Here is a 22657-nt window from a genome sequence, read left to right on the forward strand (position 1 = left end):
TGAGTACCAAGTCGTCGTCGTCGTCGGCAGCCGTCCGTCTCGAGAGACGATGGTGTAGCTTCTTAAGAGTCTATCTGCACCGCCGAGAATGGCTGTGCAGTCCGACTCGGGAGTGACATGGTATCTGTCTCCTCCCGTGTTGAATCGACATCTTGCGATGTCGCTGGAGAGTCCTCTCCAGTGGAGCTGAAGCTACAGAGCCTGGGCAGGGTAATATGGAGGGTCTGCTGTTGCCCATGCAGCAGACCCCCCCTCTCTTCGCAGCTGAAGGGTCCAAAGGAAAGACGGAGTCGATACAGCTTGGGTTCAGGTGCGCCGCAGGAGTTGCCGGTGTTGACTACAACGTCAAACCGCCTTAGGGACTCCGGCTCCGGATTTTCTGTCGGGGTTTACTCCCTTAGCCTTTCCCCTGAAGAGGTATGCCGCAAGGCAGCGGAGGTTTTTTGGAGTCAGAGTTTTCCTTCTCTGATGTACCCTGACTGGAAGATCGAACCAGCGACACTTAGCTTGCAGGCCGACGCTCAATCCACTGAGCTAAACCAGCCAGGGCGAGTACCAAGTAGGCAAGCCATTAATCTACCTCAGTGCTTACCCTTGTCTGTTTCTTTTTTTCAAAGCAGGTGAACAAACAGCAATTTTAAGAGTAAGCTAAGCAAGCTCTTTTCTAATGAGACAATTCAGTTAAATAAAGGTCAGCAATAAAAGAACAATACTCATTGTCTCTTGTTTATGGTTCATCTGGGCATCACACGAACTTGCTTCAATTTCTCTCCTGAGCATTATCTTGCTCTGAGTTTATCTAAATCACATCGCACCCCACCTTGGCTGGGATTCCCTGTCATTAATCAGAACAGCAATGGTATTTTCAACTGTAACTTCTAAGAAAAGCATACACATTTTGTCTCTTCAGCTATCTTTCTGTACCCCTGTAATATTATGAAAAAGCCTCTTGACCAATTAACCCAAAGGAAACTCTTAGCTTGAGAAGATCATTGTTATTTGGTTATAAAGCTAAGTAAGTTGATGTAGCTTTTATGTTCTTACTAAGTCTTCAGACTTATCAATCCAAAGAAAGATTCTTTGTGGAATGTTCTCTTTGTTAAAAAAAAAACAAAACACTGTGCCAACAATGCATTATGCTAAAGAAGTTTCTCAAAGAGATTACAAATTACTCATGAGTTATATCGAGTCCCAGGATTTAAGAGTTAAGAGTGAGATAAATGCCATAAGAAAGGTACACAGTGCTTTGAGTATTTTAATTGATAGAGAAAGATTGCAGGTAAAAGCTAAGGAAAAGACAAATCTCTAAGAAGCACCAGTATTAACAGGGTTACAATCTTCCCTCTCCTCCCTTCTTCCTTCTTCCTCCTCCTTCATCTTCTTCTCTCTCTCTCTCTCTCTCTCTCTCTCTCTCCACTTACATGGCAGCTATGTTACATTCAGCAAGTTGATTAACATCTTTGTGCCTCAGTTTCCTTCTCCGTAAAATGGGACCATAATACTTGCCACCCACAGGTTCTGCGTAAGTTCCGTAACATCTGGTATGCAATGTGGCCAGCATAGCACAGCATGCAGCAGCCTCTCAAGGACCAGTGCCAGTTGTTTTTCTTAATGCGGGTAATCCTGTAAAATGTTACAGAGAATTCAGAGGAAGCACTTTAGATTTTATGCTTTGAGATTTTACCAATCCAATGGTGAAATGGGAGATCATTTTCCAAAACAAGGTTAAACATCAAAATTAGGTTCAATGGCATTAAAAGACTGAGCAGATGGTGAGGAAGCAAGCCATTCTCTCAAGGAATTATCTTTCCTCCAAAGGAAAGCAAGAGTGAGGGCAGTTGACGAAGAGCCAGTAAGAATGCAGGAGTCTTTCATTTACAGCTCAGAACAGCCCGAGGAAAAGAGTGCTTATATATTCTCATTTTACACTTCAGAAAACTGAGGCTCAGAAAGACTGGCCAGCTTGTCCATAGAAAGTAATACAACTTGTATGTAGGGTTCAAGCTGGAGCCAGCCTAACTCCCAAGTTTTCAAGCATTGCCTTTGACACCTGCTGGCTATTTGACATGTTTTCTGCCCAAGTGCCAATGTGCACGGGCCCCAGGTGTGCAGGCCTGGACTGTGAGGCCTGCCCAGAGCTCTAGGAAACAGAGGGGAGCACGTGGCTCGTGCACAAAGATCTTACAAGGCAGATGACCCAGGCAATCTGCTTTCCTGTGGTTTAACATCTATCTCTGCTCTCTCCTTACCCACTAAGTAAACCCCTGATGCATGGTTCTGGCCCTCATCCAGATGCTAACCAAGTTTTACAAATATGCTTCTCCATGGTAACTATGAAGGAATGATTTAACAGTACTCCCAACAAAAAGCCTCCACACTGAGAAGTTGTGAAAGAGAAAGAAGAGTTAGGCAAGTAAGCAAATGTTTTGTTAACAACTTTCACATTTTTTCCTTAACATAAGGAAAATTGTTCTCTATTTTTCTGCAGTCTTATCTTTTGAATTAACAACAACAACAAAAAGAATGATTCTATTTTTCTGCCACCAGTTTCTAAGATAATTCAGGTTGATAACCCTTTTCAGATAAAATATAAATTATGTCCCAATTCTCTTCACCTAATACTTCCCGTAACTCAATATATATCAGGGGCATCATAAGCTTTATTTCCTTCCCATCCCCTTTTCCCAAAAATAACCTTGACCTCATCAATGTAGCATATGGGTTACTTGTCTATAAAATCACCTTTCCCTCATTTGATAGAATTTGAACCAGAGGCCCTTCCATTTCCATAAGTTTCATAGTGTTTTTAGTAACTGTTTTAACTTAAGCAAATATAATAGTTATTTTTGCTTTTGCTTTTCCTCAAATTATAGATATTCAAATATTCTATTACCCTGAAATTATTATAATTTATAGTCAAAATCAATTATCTAATCCATCACATATTTTAAGTCTCAATAGTCTACTAGATTTGTGAATAAATACTACAGTGAATCTGACAGGGCCCTTAGGGGTGCGTAGATTTTTTCTTTTTTCCTAGGTAAGCAGAGATTGATGTTATCCATATTGCAAAGGAATAATAAGGGTTAAGGGGCTCTTACTGGTAGTTCTTTAATAAAGATAAGCAGAAAAAACCACTTTGTGTGAAAGTGTTATCTTGGCTGGATTTTTATCACTGCTTCTCAACGAGTGTCTTCTAAAATGGTATTGAACTAATTCATATTCACAAAAGCAAATCAATTTCAATAAAACATTAAAAGGAAGTTCAAACTGAGCCTTTACCTGAAACTTGAACTTTAAAATTACTGTTCATCTAAAGTCAGTTAAGATTTATTTATTAAAGTCAGTTTAAACACTTCCTCTGTTAGCCCACCTAAGTGCCATCTGGAGCCATGCTAGAAAAAAGAAACAAACGAAAATCTGATTTGGGACAAGTCTTGGTCTGGATGTTTTTTACAAGATTTGATGAAAAAAATGTGAAACATGAAATAGAGTTTGGCCTGTTGATACAAAATTAGAAAACGGATGCATGGATAAGACACCTGGATACAAAAAATGATGGGGACTATGCCCCAGAAACAGGAAGGAACAGTTTGTGGTTGAGCACAAGAATGTTACCCAACCTTGAGCATTCTCTGTTCAGTTCTAGAGATTCTTTTAGTTTCTTTGTTTTTTTGTTTTTGTTTTTTACACAGCCAATTATTTTGTGTAAAAACTCTTAAAAGTTCATGACTAATTATTAGGAAAAACATTTCATCTAGGAGTAATTTTTAAGGCAGCATCTTGTGCTTGCATGAAAACAGAACATTGTGTTTCAGAGAAAGGGACATCAATAAGAGGATCCAGATCCTCTATTTCCAAGCATGGTGGTTTCCCCTATTCATAACTCAGGTTTGAATTATATTTTATTTGAATCTCTTGCTCTTTCAACTCCAAAGATTTATGTGGGGCTGGAGCTATAATTTCTTCATCTTCATTTTCATGTAGAAAGCTACAACTCATGTTGGTACTACAGGAGAAATTGTTAGCCTTGATTTGCAGCCATTCCATCATACCTATGTTTTCTTCTCCTTCCTTCTGTCTGATGAGTTCCTGTCATGCTGAGCTCCTTCATTATATGACATTTAGATGTTAGTATTATTTTATTGTTGCCTTCTGCATACACATGTTCAATATTTTCTTCAAATATATCACAGGTCCAAAGAGTGTCTTCATACTCTCCATCAGAGACATAGCTGTCCACTTGCAGAATGGGCATCTCAGTGTCAACTCCCAAAATCTTGCATTATTTTCACATTTTGAAGGAAAGTTGGAATCAATAGTAAATCCCAACAATTCCACCAGAACCAGCTGCTCTACCTCCTTTTCCTCATCTTCCTCACCACCCCCCTCAACTCCACTCCACACCTTGGCTGCTGCCATGATCCTGCTCCTCCAGAATTTTTAGTAGTACTAGGAGATTAATCCAATTGTTTTTCTCCAAAAACAAAACCTTGAGAAAGAGTTAAGGTAGACAGAGAAGAGAGTATAGATACTTGGAAAAAATTATTGAAAAGGAATGTACCAGAACCAAACTTTTTATCAAAAATTATTAAAATTAATCACTAACATTTCTTGATTACTTATTTATGAGTCGGGGACTTTGTTATGTCATCTTTTCCTGACAACTAACCCATGAGTAGGTTTCCTTATCATCTCTATTCTTCAGATAAGGAATCTGAGGCACAGAGGTCCAGCACTTGTTTAACATCACAGAGTTAACAAGTATTAAAACATGATTCAGTCTCAGGTGATCCCATTCTGATTCCAGTGTCTTTTAAATAAAAACTTTCAGAGCATATATTTGTAAGTAATTTTGAATCACTTCTAATAAAGATTCAATCCTTCAATATTTATGAGTCAAATCCTGAAACTCCACTTTTTACCAAAACACGATGCCTATTCCTCATCATTCTTTTAGGATAGACCATAAAATCATGGTGAGATTTATAGAGTAAATAAACATTTATTTTTAAATAAAAAATATTTTTCTCTTATCATAATCACCTAGGACCTTATTAGAAAAAGCAATTGCTTCCTTTTTCATTGATGCAGAATAAATACCCAACTACAAATCAGCTTAATTCAGTTCTTTGTAACAATTACTTACTGGTTTCCTTTCAAGAGACAGCACCACGCCTTTGACTTTTTCTTAAGAATAAAGAACTCAAATCCACACTATTTCTATGAAATAAGTATACTTTACATTCAACGTCAGTAGCCAGTAAGATATTAAGACTGATTTAAAAAAAAAAGACATGTTCTTTTGTCCTCAATTTTTTTGCAAACTGATATTGATTACTTTTAAACAGGAAGTATTGATGGGATCCCCAAAGCATATGAGCATTGTCTAAAAGACATAGGTCCCTTCCCTCTGCAAGTGACTTTATCATAGGTATCATTTGTCTAGAGAGGACCTCATGAGGCTGTGGAACAAATCCTTCTGCAGCAGTTAGCTGATAAAAACATATGACCAAGTCCAAGGTTCTTGTCATTTTAACTGAGACTTCTTAAAGACAGTGCTTTCAGGATGAAAAGGGAAATGATGTAAGTGATGGACCGAAAGCCCAGAGGAGCTGGCATATTAGAGAATTGTCTTCACACACTCCAACTGAAAGCCCTCATGTTATTTGCTTCTCAGATTGACTCTGTAACTGGGAAATTACAAGAACAATGAGAGAAAAAGAAAGAATAAACAGAATATTTTACTACTTTTTAGAAATAAAATAACTCTGCATTATTCACAAACCTTCCCCCAGCAAAGGGTCTTCTTCCCTGGTCCATCAACTCCCATGGTGTGAGAAGAAGGTATGATTTAATCTAATGGGCTCCCATGGTATTAAGAGCAGGATATTTTATATTTGGATTTGACCCTTGCTCTTCCAATACTAGCTGTGTCACCTTGGATAAATCATTTAATGTTTTCAGCAAAGTTTCTGCACAATACTGACCTTGCAAGTTTAAATGAAATGACACATATTAAATATGTGTTGGTATAATAGGTGATTAGTTCAAACTAATGGTTATAAATGCATAAACTGCATCAACTATGTCAACAAAGCACTATGCCACCATTAACCTTTATAGCTCATAATAATTTCCATTGTATTATAGCTATTTGTTTATGCATGTTTGTTTACTCAGATAGATTATTAGTGTCTTGCTCTTAATACTAACTATATCCAAAAAAAGATATGATCTCTGACATCAAGGTATTAACAATTAAATAATTAAACCTGTATATGCTGTGATATATTAAAAATTAGAATGTACTAAATTTCATACTATACCCATGAAATGCTTTGGGACCAACAAGGAGGGATGGCTAATTTTGGCTGGAAATTTGGAATAGCTATGGTATAGAATACCATAGCAGACTGGATAATTGATCTTGGCTTTAAAAAATGTTTGACTAAGAATTAGAAACGAGGAGAAAATAGATGTCTTAAAAATTACAAATAAACACAACTTGGAGATTCATGGCATATAGAAAGTAAATAAGAAAGCGAAAAATGACAGAAACCCTGAGTTTTAAGCCCAGAAGCCTGGGAGAACTGTGATGGCTGAAATTCAGTGGAGGGTCACAGAGGAGTAAGACTGTTGGAATAGCATGAGCCCCATTTGAAACATATTGAGTTTGAGGTGAAGGAAGGACATCCAGATGAGGATGAGGAGAGAAATAAAGATTTCAGAGCCATTTTCATGGATGTGATTATTAAAACTTAGGCAATCACTTTGGGGAGAGAACAAAGAAAGAATTTAAGGACACTAGCATAAAACTCAGAGAGATATAATTTTAAAGAAACTTTGGGGGACCATGCAAAGAAACCAATCATAGAAGCCAAGGGAAGAGAGACTTTCATAACGGCCATGCTGCTCAGATAGTTAGGTCCCACAGAGAGTCTGGGGATTATGAAGACAGAGGCACTTTGCTGGCCATGTGGTGACTTCCAAGAAAACCATTTCAGGTCTGACCAGAAGCAGAAGGTAAGGTGGGAGGAAAGACAATGCTTAGAATCATAGCTTGAGGGTCAATGGAAGATATTTTATTAAGATAACAGAAGGCTGAGCACATTTGCAGATTGATAGGAAGGAGCCAGTAAAATGGATTAAAATGGAAGAATAAGCAAGATTAATGACCACTTGGAGACCCCAAAGCAATGGTTATCAAGCCTTTCTGAACATTAAACTCAGCTAGGACCCTTATAATATGCTAATGCCTAGTCCTGATTTGGGGAAGGGAGGGCACCTGTACTACTTATTATCTCTCCCAGGTGATTTTACTGTGCATCCAGGTATGAGAACCACTGACCTAGAAGAATTGGGCACTGGATTAAGACCACAATAGAGGGTTGCTTTTGGATGACAAAGGCTCTCTTCTTCTTCTAAGATGGGAAGGGATGAATAAAGAGTAGACAGACTTTGCGCCCTGGCTGCTGTGGCTCAGTGGATTGAGCATCGGCCTGCAAACCCAGTGTCGCTGGTTCGATTCCCAGTCAGGACACATGACTAGGTTGCACACCAGGTCCCCAGAGAGAGAGGCAACCGCACATTGATGTTTCTCTCTCTCTTTCTCCTTTCCCCTCTCTCTGAAAACAGATAAATTAAATAAAAATAAAAATAAAGTAAAGTAACCTTGTTAAAAAATAAAAAATTAATTTAAAGAAATTGAACTCATTGAACTTTTAAAGAAAAAAAAGAGTAGAAAGATTTTAAAGGAAGAATATTGAAAGAACTCATGACAGATGGTTTGTCTGAGAAACTAGAAAGTCAGATGCTAAGAAGAGAAGGGCAGGAATAAAGGTGAGTCATGGAAAAAACAAAACAAAAAAAAACTTAAAATGTCCCAAATGACTACCAGGATGCCACCAGGGATAAATAAGGTAACTGCCCACTTACTGCTTCATTCTCTCTATGCTTTTTGGTTGCCCACCCCCTTACACAGAAAAGACATTACTGTCTTTCTTGTTCCTCTTAGAAAAGGGAGAAGAAGAAAAGAAGGAAAAAAAAAAAATATATATATATATATATAAACAGGAAAGATTTAGAAGAACAATAAAGTTATAAAGCTTTAGAGACTTTAAGCAAGACTATCAAGAGAGAAAATCTAAACTGCAGGCTCAGATCTCTGCGAAATCACTTAGAACTTGTCCATGAAGGCATTTTGCAGACCACCTTACCGAACTCCTCCTATTTAAATAATAAGTAAACCGAGGTTCAGAGAGAGTCTGTGATTCAGCCATATGAAATAGCAAGTGAGCACCACCAAGACACCTTGAAATTCAGTCTTTGATTCCCACACCAGTGCTTGCCAGTCCTGTACACATCCTGCCTCGTGACATCTGTGGTTGAGATTTCAAGGGAGCCAACTGGCTGAAGTTCCTCTGTGCGGATTAATAAGAAAATTTGTCAATTGTTTTTAGCTTGTTCCAAGAGAGAAAAAATGTTCAATTTATTCTTTATTGCTGTTATTACGTGAACAAGATTGAATTGCTGCATCTCTTTAGAGTTTCTTATGACTAGAGTGAAGTTTCCCACTTTAACCCAAGCCAACTTTAAATTGCCCATTGAATACACAGATAACTGCAAGAATTCAGTTGCTACATTTAGTACATTGTTTGCAATACAACCAAATGGAAATATAAAAACTTGCTAGCCTACTGAAGCAGCAAGGTAGAACCTGGAAAACTGTAAAAAGAAGTATTTCAGGTAATTAAGAAGGAGCAGTACGCAGATGACGTTTTACTGAGTTGCACACTAGAAACCTGTGTAGTTTTCTGAACCATTGTCACCCCAATATTTTTGATTTTAAAAAGAAGGGGCACTGTGTATCAACAAGATCAGTGGGTCTCCTACACTGAGTGGCCACAGTACATGTACAGGGGCTTTAACCCTCTGCATCTGGGCTTTTTTATCTCTGAAATGCACTAGATCACCTCTCAGGTCCTTTCTATTTCTGTCACTTTAAAAATTTTTGCCATCGTCCTCCACAAACATGTTCTGAAGGAGTTTAAACCAAACAACATAGAAAATATCGTGGGTCATATTTCCAGTTTTTTATTTTTTAACTATAAATAATCGTATGTCTCAACTTGTCAGCTTTCTTATCTGTAAAGCAGAGGAGTGCCAGAGTAAATATCCTCCCCTCTTGGTTGTGAGATCAGTGGCCTTTTTGCTACCTTTGGATAAGGTGGACCGGGCACTGGGCTGGTTGCTATTTACCTTGCATGGTTGAATGCTCTGCCCCACACCCCACGCAGCCAGAGAGGGCACTGACCAAGGAGCACTGTATCTTGATACAAATGCCCCTGGGCACCTTTCTCTGTTCTTTCTTTTCTTTTATCCTATCCAAGTGGGTGGGACACTCCCAGGTCATTTTAGGAGTTCCCTGGGCATGTTGAAGAGAACTGAGAGAGCAACAGCGCAGAGAGTGATGCCACAGGGTGACAGGCACTATAGGTAAGCTAGACTCTCCCAGAGAACCGTGTTTATTTTGCCTTCACCTTCTGAATTGGTAAAAGAATTTGTGATGGTTGTTATGCAGAAATAAACTACAAGTAAAGAGAACAGTACTGGTGTGGATGTTTCGAAAATGGCTAGAAGATGGAAAACTAAAGGGCACAATGTTTCCAGGCTTTGGACCTATCTGTACGGCTGCAGCTCAGGAGTAAAGGGAGATGATGACTTGTGGAAATGCTTTCTTTCATAGGGAAGCGATTTTTCTCCTTTTGCTTGGATTTAGGGTTGTTTCTTGAGTCTAGTGTATATTTTCTCGTATTTAGAAAGATGGCATAGTACTAACTCACAAGTCACAGGTTTCAACTTTAATATGTTGGAGTTGTGTGGGGTTTTTTTTTTTTTTAGCCTTTCTTATTCTCCATTATTTTATTGTAAAAATTTTCTTCTATTTGATCAATTTTCTGAAAGAAACTGTCTAGACAAACTGACTTAGAGAATGGATACTAATATCCAGATGACTCTGGAAAAAAAGTGTCTTAATCGGTTGTTTTAGATAACAAGTCTTTAATATTTACTAGTATCAATTTTCCAAGTACATGTTTGGATCTATAATTCTGCATATATAGAAATCGACTAACAGAAACATACTTAACCACAGTGTTATTTTACAGGAGATTCTCTTTCTCTGCAAACTAAATCACAGTATTTTTAGTGATGAGAAAATATATACCAATTCAAGCCATTCATGGATCCCTAATATTCCAATATGCTCTGTCATATGTTACCACTTTGAAAAATAATTATTAATAGCCAGACTGAAAAGTTACTTATGAAACATATCATTTCAAAATAGGCATAACTTTTACATTTTAAATTGTACAGATGCATTGTTAAGGCCATTTACCTTCCCTGTATTTAATTTATTTTCCCTGTTAAAAAAAAAAAGAATTTTATATAGTATATATATAGTATATGTACATATAATATAGTATATATAATAAAATGTATACTACATATAATTAGATATACAGTTCTAATTATATAATATTATATAGTTATATATTATATAAAATATAATTATATATTACATAATATTATATGTAATCATATAATTATATAATATATAATACAATTAGAACTATATATAATATATAATTAGATATATATTATACATGATATAAGTAGCTACATATCATTCTAAATTATAATGATATGTAGCTACTTATGTATACATATATACCAGTGTGTATGTATGTGTATGAATGTGTGTGTGTGTGTGTGTGTATAAAATTAGGACAAAAAAACCTTGAAAGGAAGAAAAAGGGAAGGAAGGATAAAAGTAAGAAAGATTTGGCAAGTCATTAGTTTAATTAACTTAGATCACCAAACAAAATATTTCAAGTCTTAGTAAAACACCTTATACCATTTGGTTCATATGTTTTCCTCTAAGGGGCTAATTTACTAGCAATAGAGAATGGCCATGATAAGGCAGGGTGGGAACCGAAGTGACTGACAACCAGTCCAGAGCCCTTGTATGAGAACACAAGTAAACAGGAATCCTAAGAGCAGACAGAGACCATTTGGAAGACATTTCTCACAACAACAAATAAGTCAAAATTAAATTAAAAATATTTCCCTCCCCCTTAGAAAAATGACTTCTATTCCTAACTTTACCCAGAGGGCTCTTCTTCAAAGCTTGAGATTTCTGTTGTGGGCAAATGGCTATACTAACCACACAGAGCTCAATCAGCCAGTAAAGTCAATCAATGAAATCTAGGTATTTCAGATCTAAAGCCCCAGTTTTCTATCCCTAAGTGTATTGAGACCATTGATCTTGCTCTCCAATGTGCTTTGAAAGAGCACAGCAGACTTCACTGACATATAATGATAAAGATTTTGAACATTAGCTGACATCTTTGAGCACTATATGTCAGACATGTGCTAAGTGATTTCTGTCTTGTGTTTTAATGGAATCTTTGAAATAACCCTATGAAGTAAGTGCTATTTCTGTCCCCAGATGAGGACACTGACTTGAGACTTAACTGAAGTTATTTGCCCAAAATACCACAGCTAGTAAATAATACAACCAGGATGCAAACCCAGCACTGCCTGACCTCAAAGCCTGTGCCTTACCCACTACACTCTTCCACCTCCTCAGGTACAATTTTGCATTATTCTCCATATGTTTCTGGGTACTCAGAAGCCCACAACAGCATATGAGTTCTCTGAGGTTAAAATATGCCACATGTTGCTTCTGAATCCCCAGGACTGCCAAGGATAATGCTGGGCATTAGTGGGTACTTTAAAAATACCTGTTGAATTTAATGTGCAAATGAAAATTCTTTGTTCTAATGCTTTATCCTTTCCCTGTGCTATGAAACTGAGTAGGAATCCATAAAATTTTAGTCACAAGGATAATGTTATTTGAACAGGAACAAGATAGCATTATGAATAATAGATTTCAATCTATTAAGCACAGAGCTACAGCTATAGTTTAACAGGATAATGCAGGAATTATTATAAAATCTTAAGAGATTACTGTAAGTGGTGCATGATCCCCTTTGCTATCAATAAACACTAAACAATGCTGAGAAATAGGCTTTCTTGTTTATTTGTTTTTACATTAAAGCCGTACAGAGTTCTGTAACCACACCAGAGTTTGGACAGCTGGGTTCTATTCTTATGCCAAAAGTAAATGGCTCTGAGACTCACAGCAAAAGGCTGCTCCCTTTAGGCCTAAATCTCCTCATGGTTAAAGTAAGGGACAATCAGATTAGATGACTTATAAGGTCCTTCCAACTTTAAAATCCCATCATTCTCTAATATTGCTGCATCAGATTCCAGTGTTAGTGCAGCTGGAAATGCTCACTTTGTAATTTTTTTAACCTTTTACAAAATGCATTCTATGGCAAAACTCAATAGGGAAAGAAATATAACAGCCTTTTAGCCACGGGCTGGGATGTCCCAACTATAGTATGTATGTAAGGGGAGAGGAAATTCAGTAATCTGCTCTGGTGTAGACAAGGTCAAATCTAAAATAGTATCACCAAGACTTAGCATGCATAGAATTAGTGACAGTTCTTGTATAAATACAGAGCTTCTAGTAACAAGATACAGAACATAATTTTACATATACATACGTGGAAAGTACCAGTGTGGGTTTCTGTGCCTACCTCCCTACTAATTAACTGTATTATCTTAATTAATTAATGTGACCTTTCTGGATCTGGGCTTCTCCCTGCCTAAGAAGAGAGAGCTGGATTGGATACATTGGTTAGCTCATCAACAATGACCTTATTGTGATAGGAACAAATAAGCTTTACCTATTGCAATCATCCATTGCCTTCCATGGGAAGTAGTTCCTCATAAGTAGAGAGTCTATTGTTGGCTGAGGAGATGATAGGTATGAGCACCAGGTTTGGCACAGCTAGCCAGAACAAAATTGTTCTGCATAATTAAGGGGATGAGGTGGAGAAGCCCCAGAGAGGAATCCAAGAAAGAAAGAAGGAACCAGTAAAGCTAAGTGTTGGCCCTTACGAGAGGGTAAGGGAATACAGAGCCAAGAAACATAAAGTTAAGAGAAGAAACTTGGAGGAAAATACTGGACTTTATTAACCCTCTTTTTTGCCTCCAGTTCTAAGTTATCAATAAAATGTACATTCTTCAATAATTTTGATGCAAGTGAAATCAGTATTCTGAAAGTAAAATTTTTAACTCCAACTTCAAAGTCTGTGTGGAGGAATGGTTAACATATGGATTAAAAATTCATTGCAGGGAAATGTGCTATAATAGATAAATCTGAATTTACGAAATTGATAGCATCATAGAATGAAGAACCCTCTCACCTGGACCATGGCCAGACAGCATCTAGTTTGGGTTCTGGATATGATACTTCTGTAGGAATCGCAAACTCAGACAGCTTTAGGAGCCAAATTGAGTGAAGCCAGAACTAAGACAATAGGCACTGATGAAAACCTGGAGCTGGAGAACGCATGTTCTGTGTAAAAGCATTCAAATTTATTTTGCTTTCTTGGAGACAACCAGTGTCCAGGCCAGGATGGTTCTCTAAGGTAACCTGTAAACTTGAACTGAATTGCATGTGCATGAAATACACAAAGTGAAAGACACTTCTCCTCCACTGAATGGTCTTGCATCACATCTCACTTTTCAAACAAGACTTGTCACAGTTTGGGAATGGGATTCCATCAAAGTTGTGAATTAAGTCCTTATGAAAGATAAAGTATGGAAGGAATATATAATCCTAGAAAGTAAGAGTGACCTCAATTGAAGTGTGGGAACTTCAGAAAGAGTGCCCCCAGAATTCTCCAACAAAGGAATGGAGGGCTGGCCATCGTGAAGAAGAGCATTAAAATTTACTGGCTGCAAACCTCTCAGAACCTCCTTTAGGACTTTTTATCAGAACAGGTAGATGTGGACACCTCAATTTTGGATCATTCAAACTAGAAATCCACGTCTTAAAACTCCAAAATATATGGAAACAAAGAGTCACAACAAGAAGACTGAGAAGACACCTACAATGTACTTCTAAATTTTGAAATTTTGATAAGCATAGACATCATGTGTCATGGAAGGATAATGACCTATATAAAGACAAGAGTGATTGGAACTAACTTTAACAGTTAAGAAACTCAGTACTGATGTAGGTATGAATATTAGAGTGTTGGAAACACTAAATAGCAATATAAACCAGATAGAAAAATTGGCCCCAACCAATAATTGCTGCATTGTTGCTTTGCGTATAATGGAACAGTTGGAGAAGTAGAAAGAAATGAATGAAGCACCCACTTTAAGTCTGGTACAATTCTAGATGCTTTATATGTATTACCTTATCTAATCTTCATGTTAACCTTGAGAAAAAGGTAATTTATTTCAGTTTCATACACAAGAAAATCAGAGCTAATTTAATAAACTTGCCCAACTCTTACATACGCTTGATAAAAATTCTTTGAGGAGCAATTCATCAGAACATATCAAAAACTTTTTAAGAGTGAATTTATTGTTTCAGCAATTCTATTTGTAGCCATGTATTCCCCAGAAAGACTTTCACAAATGTGCAAGGATATTATGTGCAATTATTTTCATTATAGCATTATTTGTAATATTAAAAATATGGAGACAATATAAAAGCTCTTCAATAAAATAAACTATGATACATTTATATTTTAGAATACTTTGCAATAAAAAGATTAAAGTAGATGATGTTAAACTCACTCAGAAGGCTGTCTTAGAAATATTTTTGAGTGTAGAGATTAAGATACAAAATATTGTGTAGCTGTGGCCAGTTTAGATCAGCTGGTGAGGACATTGTCTGTACACCAAAAAGCTGAGGGTTCAATTTCTGGTCAGGGCACTTACCTAGGTTGCCCGTTTGATCCCTGGTCATTGCGCATATGGGAGATAGTCAATTGATGTTTCTCTCTCACACTGATGTCTCTCCCTCCTTCTCTCTTTCTCTCTCTCTCTCTCTCTCTCTCTCTCTCCATTTTGCCCTTTCCTCTCTCTCTAAAATCAATAAACATATTTTTAAAAATTAAAAAATATATGTAGCAAATTAACTCTTTATTTATAAAATATACATACATCAGTACACACACAGTAAAAGGTCTGGAATAATACATGCCAAATGATTCATAGTAGTAGTTACATCTAGAAAATGAAAGTGAGCAACTGGATGTAAGTGAGCACTTTCTACTTTCTGCTCCTCTGTATTATTTAAACTATTTCAAATAAATATGTGCTGTTTGTTAAAAAAGAAAGAAAAGACTGAAAGTCATAATGAACCTGAAGACACACAAGCAGCTGCTGGCAATCAGGATTCAGCACAACTTCCTCTAGAACCTACCTCTAAGTTTACAGTTTGGGAGCACTCCCCTCCTGAAATGCATTTACTCAACCCAGGGCAGGAAATAATGCAATGTAGAATTACATAAGAGGAAAAGCAAAAACTTTCTAAGGAAAATCAATTAAAGCATGGACAGAGGCCATGGCAGCAATCATAAACACATTTTCCTGCCAAAGAATAACCATACACCTCTAGACAAGAAGATTTATATACAACAGTGCTGTGTCACATCAAATTGTTTCCCCCAGAGTGCAATTCTTCACAGCACTTCCAGCTATTCTATTAAATTACCTCGGCATGGTCAGGTACACATAGCTGTCACTGATTACATCCCTCCAATTATCAATGCATTTTTAATTCTAAATTTAAACCTCAGCAACTCTTCTGACTCTTCTCAGAGATATGGTGCCAAAAACCAGGATTCTAATAAATCACATCCTCACAGTGTAAATCCCATAGCAAGTAGAAGAGTGAGATTTTTAGAAATACCACAATATTCAACAACACAGTTTATAACTATTAATGAGGTACAGAACCCTAAAATAAGGCAACAAGGACAGACTAGGACATAAACATAAAAAACTCAAAAATACTTCCAAAATTCCAAGAATATTGAAAATGGACAGATTAAAGTAATAATCTCTTCAGAGGAGGGTGGACTGTTATTGTGATGGGAATATCAAGAGACTAAATTGAAGCATCCAAAGATGGTTGAACTAGATACCTTTTAGGACATTTCTATCCCTAAAGTGCATTTCCCCTAAAATATCCAAATAATAATTCATTACTCCTTCCAGTGAAAATAATTAAGGTTAATTTGCTAAGCCCTATAGTTGTCTATAATCCTCTCAAAGTATAGTCTTAGTCCAAATATTTTTTATATTAGTAAAAAAAAAAAAAAAAGATGGGAATGCTGCTTAAAAATATGTAGTCCACTGAAGATAGTAATTTTCTATTAGCTACATGTAGCTACAGGCTCAAATACAAACCTAAGTAACATCTGGAAAGTTCAATGGTCTCAACATTCAAGTAGGCATTATCTGGCCACATCCCACAAACACACAGGTACACTTGTATACAAAGATGCATACACACAAACACCTACTTGGCAATTTTATCTCAGAGAAAACTCACATAGAGTATAACATACAAGTGAGTTAAAATTTTTCTCCAAAGCACATGAAAACAAAAAGGCAGTCAGTCCATTTAGCTAATACAACCTGTCTCCTTGTTTTCTATTTTTAACCCAGTGTCAGAGAGGAGAAAAGTATTGAGTACTTTTTTTTTTTTAAATCAGGCAAACAACAAAATCCATCCCCTTGCCTTACATTTAGATACGTGTGTAAAAATCCAGACAACTCCGTATTTATGTTGCTCAGGTGGGGATGTTTCAGCAAAAATCATTTTACTAAAGATACTATTACAATGCAAACCTTAGAAAAGTGTCAAGCAGCCTTGTGCTTTAAAATGTGTACTCACATTCTGCAGATTAACCATGTAATGGCTCCAAGGGAAAAATTACAACAAAACACATTGCTGTTGTTATAATTGAGAAGTGTTCATTTAAAGATAAACTTCCTACTATCTTGTAGCTCCCGGTACCAAAGATGAATAATGATGAGTATTCACACGAATTAATAAGATGCTTTCAAACCTTTCAGTACTTAACAGAGGTAGTTAAGTCATTACCCAGCCAGCATATCATCACTTTACTGAAGGTAGCCTTGGTTCATCACCATTTGGGGTTTTCTCGTTTCCATATTTACCCTTGCCAATATTTGAATAGAATCAGAAAGGTCAATGTAAGTAATCAAAGCTTCTGAGTGTGCGTATATGCAAAAATATAAATGTGTGTATATACATATTCATCTATACATACATGGTCATGTGCTGTTTAAGACAGAGAGGGGTACATTCTGTGAGATGTGTTGTCAGGTGATTTCATCATTGTGCAAACATCATGGAGTGCACTTAAACAAACTTAGATGGTATAGCCCATTACTGTAGTTGTATGTGCTATACTTCATAGCACTGGCAGTACATTACGGTGGTTTATGCCACTATCTCCACAAACAGGTAAGTAATGTATTGTGCTACAACATTCCAATGGTATTATATTACTAAGCAATAGAAATTTGTCAGCTCTTTGATATAACCTTAGGGGCAACCACCATCATATATGTGGTCCATAAGTAACTGACATATCATTATGTGGCACATGACTGTGTGTGTATGTGTCTGTGTCTAAGTAGCTCAGTGAAGGAAGATATCATTTACCAGTCAATATCTTCTGTTTGAAATTTACTTGAGACCTAGAAAATAAGGGGGAAATGTCCTGAGCAACAATAGAAATATCTAAAGTGAAGATTAATTAGACCACATATATAATACATCTAAATGTCTTATAGAAGATATTCAATAAATGATCACTGTATTATCATTACTATTGTCATTATTGACTCCACACAGCTACACAAAGGACTCAAAATGACTTATCATAGAAAAGCTATCTAGATTACAAGCAACTAAGAAATGGAGAAGACATTTTTCTATAGCCAAGCCTACTTAAATAGAAATTTTTTAGCATTCTGACAATAAGGGAGAAAATATGGAAAAAAATGGAAAAGACAAGACGTAATTCAAAAGAAAGAGTAGTATGAGGCTATTTGCACTAGGACAAATAGTTTAGTGTATTTGAAGCAAGGGTGAGCATCATTTAATCTTTGCAAAGCACACACTTTATGTTCTTAATGATGACACTATGCTAAGAATAGCAGCCATGGAGTCAGACAAATCTTAGTTCAAGTCCCAGCTCTATATCCTTGTGGTTTTGTGATCTTGGCTAAGTTGCTTGCCTATTCCAATCCACAACTTACTCCTCTCTTAAATGAGGATTGTATCTCTTCCATCACAAAAGTAGGTATAAATGAAATGTTGCATGTAAATGGCTAATACAGGGACCACCACATGGAATCTACTTATTAAATGGTAGCTGTATTATTATTACTATACTTTGTATAGGACAATATGGAACTACATAATGTATGCATTTAAAAAGATCGCTTTCAAATACCTTAATGTTATAAAACAATTTTGTCAGTTAAGGAGGGTAATTTTCATTTATTTAGAAAACTAACATATGGAAAGCCTAATTCCCTACATGATCCTGCCATGAATATGGAGACTTGGTTTATAATATAATCAGACATGATGTATAAGAAGATATGTAATCAAAAGGCAGAAGAAAGAATAGTGTCTTTTCTCCCTTTTATTTTGGTCAAAGCAAGTTCACAAATGCTTCAGACTTAAAAGGCTATTTGAATAATTGTTGAACCTGGACCAATCACTACACTTCCATAACTGTAAATACACTAGCTTAGAAGTATAATTCTGCTGCTTCTTTCATGCCACTTCTTTGTTTATCTATTTGAAATCACGGATAAAATGTAAATCCCTCCAGATACACACTTATGAATGCCACTGAAATCTTGGGCACCCACAGTCTGAGAGGAAGGAATTCCTTTGTTGAAAGAGTACAAACCCTTCTGATGACATTCATGCTATGATCATGAGGATATTCAGTTTAATAGCCACAGCATTTTATAGTTCTTACGAGGAATGGTAAAAAACAAAAGAGGAGTGGAGTGGGAGACGTACAGAATAACCAGTGCCTCTTCAGTGTTTGAAAGACACTCAAAGAGTAGCTATTTATTCTAACTGGAATTACAGCAATATCTTTAAGGTGATAGATAGATAAGATAGATAGATAGACAGATGATAGATAAAATTAGAAGTGATTCTCTGTATTATTTAGAACTCTGGATCCAAACAAATCTGAAATGTATTGGCTTACTAGGTAAAAATGTGAAGAGTTGACTAGCTTCGGCATATCTAGACCCAAATGCTCAAAAATATCCTTTCTTTATTTCTTGGCTACTTTTCTTTTGGATTGGCTACATCTTCCAGAATATTCCATGTGTTAAGAATAGACAGCCACCAGCAAACCTAGATCTACATAAACATTGCCCTGAGGAAGACTTAGAGGATCTCTCTTCAAGTATCCAAATAATTACCTCAAAAAGGACTCCAAGTGATATTACTTGGGTTTGATTGGCCCTGGACTGATCATGGTGACCAATCATAATAGTTAGGAGGACAAGACATTCTGATTTGCCACCTTGGTTCATGTGACTACATCTGTGGAGGCAGGAGAAAGGGCCCTCTAGTTGATCGTCTTACCAGAATCATATGGCAAAGAAAGCAACAATTTATAAAAGGAAAGGATATAGGAGAGACAAAATAATAAATGTAAACTACAGTCCCCTATTAGAATTATTTTTATACCCTCTGTTGGTTTCCTCCTTGAGCCTCCAAAATATTATATTCAGTTGTGTAACTACTGAGAATTCCTCAAGATTTAAGCTTTATCAGTGTAGGAGACATGTTTTTCTCACAATGTCAGGCATTGCACACTGTAGAAACTCACTACTTTAAGGGAATAACTTATACAAAAAAATTTTGTAAAATGTAAACAATTATACAGATATAAATATTTCAGGGGGATAAATTTAATTGTCTCTGACCTTCTGAGAGAGTTAAATCAGAACTGCTCTCTCAAAATTCAGTGATTCAGAACTGCTTCTGGCAATGGCTTCTGCATCTGTTTCCTTCAACTTATATCTTTTTTATTGAATGTTTTTTATCCTGAGTCACATCATAGAGGTGCTAAGATCAAATTCAAAAATTGTGTTATTACCTGTAAGCATAATTCCTATTGTACCATGTAATAATGTTTCCCTGTTGCTGGCCTTGAGCAAGATAGCTGGACTGTAGCCACATCTGTTTTCCTTCTTGTTAGTTACCACATCTAATCTGGTCTGCATTGGCTCTTTCTTCTATACACAATGTTTCTCTTAATACTCAGAAGGAATTGGTTTGTGGTCAATACTCGCAATATATTTTCAGCCTCTTACAAGTCATCACTATCTTGAAGGTTCAATCTCTCACCTATTCTTCTAAAATTTTGTCTAAGCTTCCCTCTTAAGATTTTCTGGTTTTCATGTAATTAGAATTATGTTAAAGAGACAAATTATAACCCCTTAAAAGAAGACTATGTTTTATGTATTACTTTTTAATCGTTCACCATGCCCTGCCACCACAAAAAGAAATGCCCCTAAAAGGGAATTTTTATTGTCTGAGAAAGGACAGGTGTGTGGAGAAAATGTGAAAATATTTCAGTAAAGATAAGACTGGAAAGCCAAGTCTCATTAAAATGAACACTAACACGATAGAAGTTCACCATAATTAAAACATTTCCAAGCTCTCTCTGCACAATGACCATCAGTAATGATGCCTTTCGATCTTGCTAAAATAAGTTTCCTTTCTTGAAAACTCTGCATAACACAGGCTTTATCCCTCAGTACTTGCCCACTTAATTGTCAATAGCTATTATGGAGGGGGAAAGCCTGAACACTTGATTCAGGAGTAAAGAGCAAGTGGAACGAGGAGCAGAAACACCAGCTCAACAGCACAAACCTCCTCACAAAGAAACGGCTGATGGGACAAATACAAAATGCAGCCGTTTTATTGATTGATTGATTGATTGATTGATTGATTGATTTTATGAAAAGAGAAGGAAATTAAAAAAACAGAATTTATGGACTATGCCTGTGAGAAAATGGGCCTTGACAAAACATGTATGCTACTTTACATTATAATTTACATCAAAGTTTTACTGATATTACCTCATAGGACGTAATCATTCAACAAATGTATGAAGTAGATATTATATTTTCATCATTTTGCAAATTGGGAAACTGAAGACCACACTGCAAATGTTTTTCCAAAGAAAGAAAACTAACCACCTTCTGATCGAAATAATTTGTACTGTTTCTAAAACACCACAAATTAACCACATACTTTCAAAAACACTGAGGCTCTATGTGTCTTTTGAATATAATCTGTAATTCATTCTAGTTTCATCCTTTCTGTTTTTAGTTGCCCCATATGCATATGTCTAGGTTATAGTTTTATTCTTCAATCATTTTTCTATAGCTCCCCTTTTAACTAGCATCACTTAAAATGTAGGTGACATCTAATAATTTAGATAATGTAGATTGGAATAAGATGTATGGTTATGAAACAAAATAACCCCAGTTTTTTCTTATGATAGGTGCTTAATAGTATTATACAAGAAGAATTTAAAAAGTGTGTTATGCAGTGAAATGTTTCAGCATTTCTTACAATAAGACAGTTTAGATCTACCACAAGCTTTCTCATCAATTTGCAGCATGGACAAGAAATAAGGGCAGAAGGAAAAGTCTATGTCAATGTGCAAGCATGAAATACCTCAATGAACTTGCATATTAATTATGAGTACAAGGAAGATCCACTTAAAACATTCAATATGTCTACATTTAACTTTACCTAACTAGGCAAAAAAATGGCTTCAAAGACACAAGTTCTATTACTTCAATCATTTTTTGTGATACAGGCTATTCTGAACCTCTCAATTCAGTACATTGGACAGCATCTTGGGTTTTTTGTTTTTTTTTTTTTGTGAGAGAGAGAGAGAGAGAGAGAGAGAGAGAGAGAGAGAGAGAGAGAGAGAGAGAGCCATCTACTGGCCAGGAACCTGCAACAGTACTGTAGTAGTCAAAGTTTCAAATCTTCAGATTCTAAGGAGAAATTAAAATAAAATAAAATAAAATAAAGCTTTGTAAGGTTCCTTTTACTGAGAACTTTTTTTTTTCATCATGGTGATATCTGTGGACATTCATTTTGGTTCCTTCATACAGGACAAGCCAAGTTCATACAACTCTGAACAAAGGTATCGGACCAGAGCTGAACAGTGCTCTTCACTTGGGCTCTGATTAGTTCTATATGATAAAGAGAGCATAAAAACCAGCTAAGCTTTCCAGTTTACCAGAGTTGCAAATGCTTTGAAGTTCCAATTCTAGTGTTGCTGACATATCTTCCTAAGCAACCTCTTAATAATGTGTTAAGTATTTGATAATTGAACAGTAAAAGAATGTTTGCAAATGAGGTGAGCTATGTGAACTGACACACTTTCCTTATGGATATAATTTCATAACCTAATTGAACCAATTAAATAAACAAATAATATGATTGCACCTGAAATTCCCTTTTCTCTGTACAAAAATTTTTCCTTTAAAATTTTAAGTTAAAAATAAACCATCTGAACTGACTCAACCACCTTTCCTTAGTATTTATTCCATGAAATTAATCTTAGAAAATATCCTATTTGCTTAGAGAACTAATCATAGTATAACATTC

General features: G+C 36.1%; 1 protein-coding gene and 1 pseudogene across 1 annotated transcript in view; one reads left to right on the forward strand and one right to left on the reverse strand.

The window, feature by feature from the left end:
• KCNMB2 (potassium calcium-activated channel subfamily M regulatory beta subunit 2) overlaps nucleotides 1-22657 on the forward strand; it is a 230726-nt gene that overhangs the window by 15726 nt on the left and 192343 nt on the right. The window lies entirely within an intron of this gene.
• On the reverse strand, nucleotides 3754-4425 carry LOC150020913 (general transcription factor 3C polypeptide 6 pseudogene; annotated as a pseudogene).

The sequence above is a fragment of the Furipterus horrens genome, unplaced genomic scaffold (genome assembly GCF_987537825.1).
Source record: "Furipterus horrens unplaced genomic scaffold, mFurHor1.1.pri manual_scaffold_1, whole genome shotgun sequence".
NCBI classification, from domain to species: Eukaryota; Metazoa; Chordata; class Mammalia; order Chiroptera; family Furipteridae; genus Furipterus; species Furipterus horrens.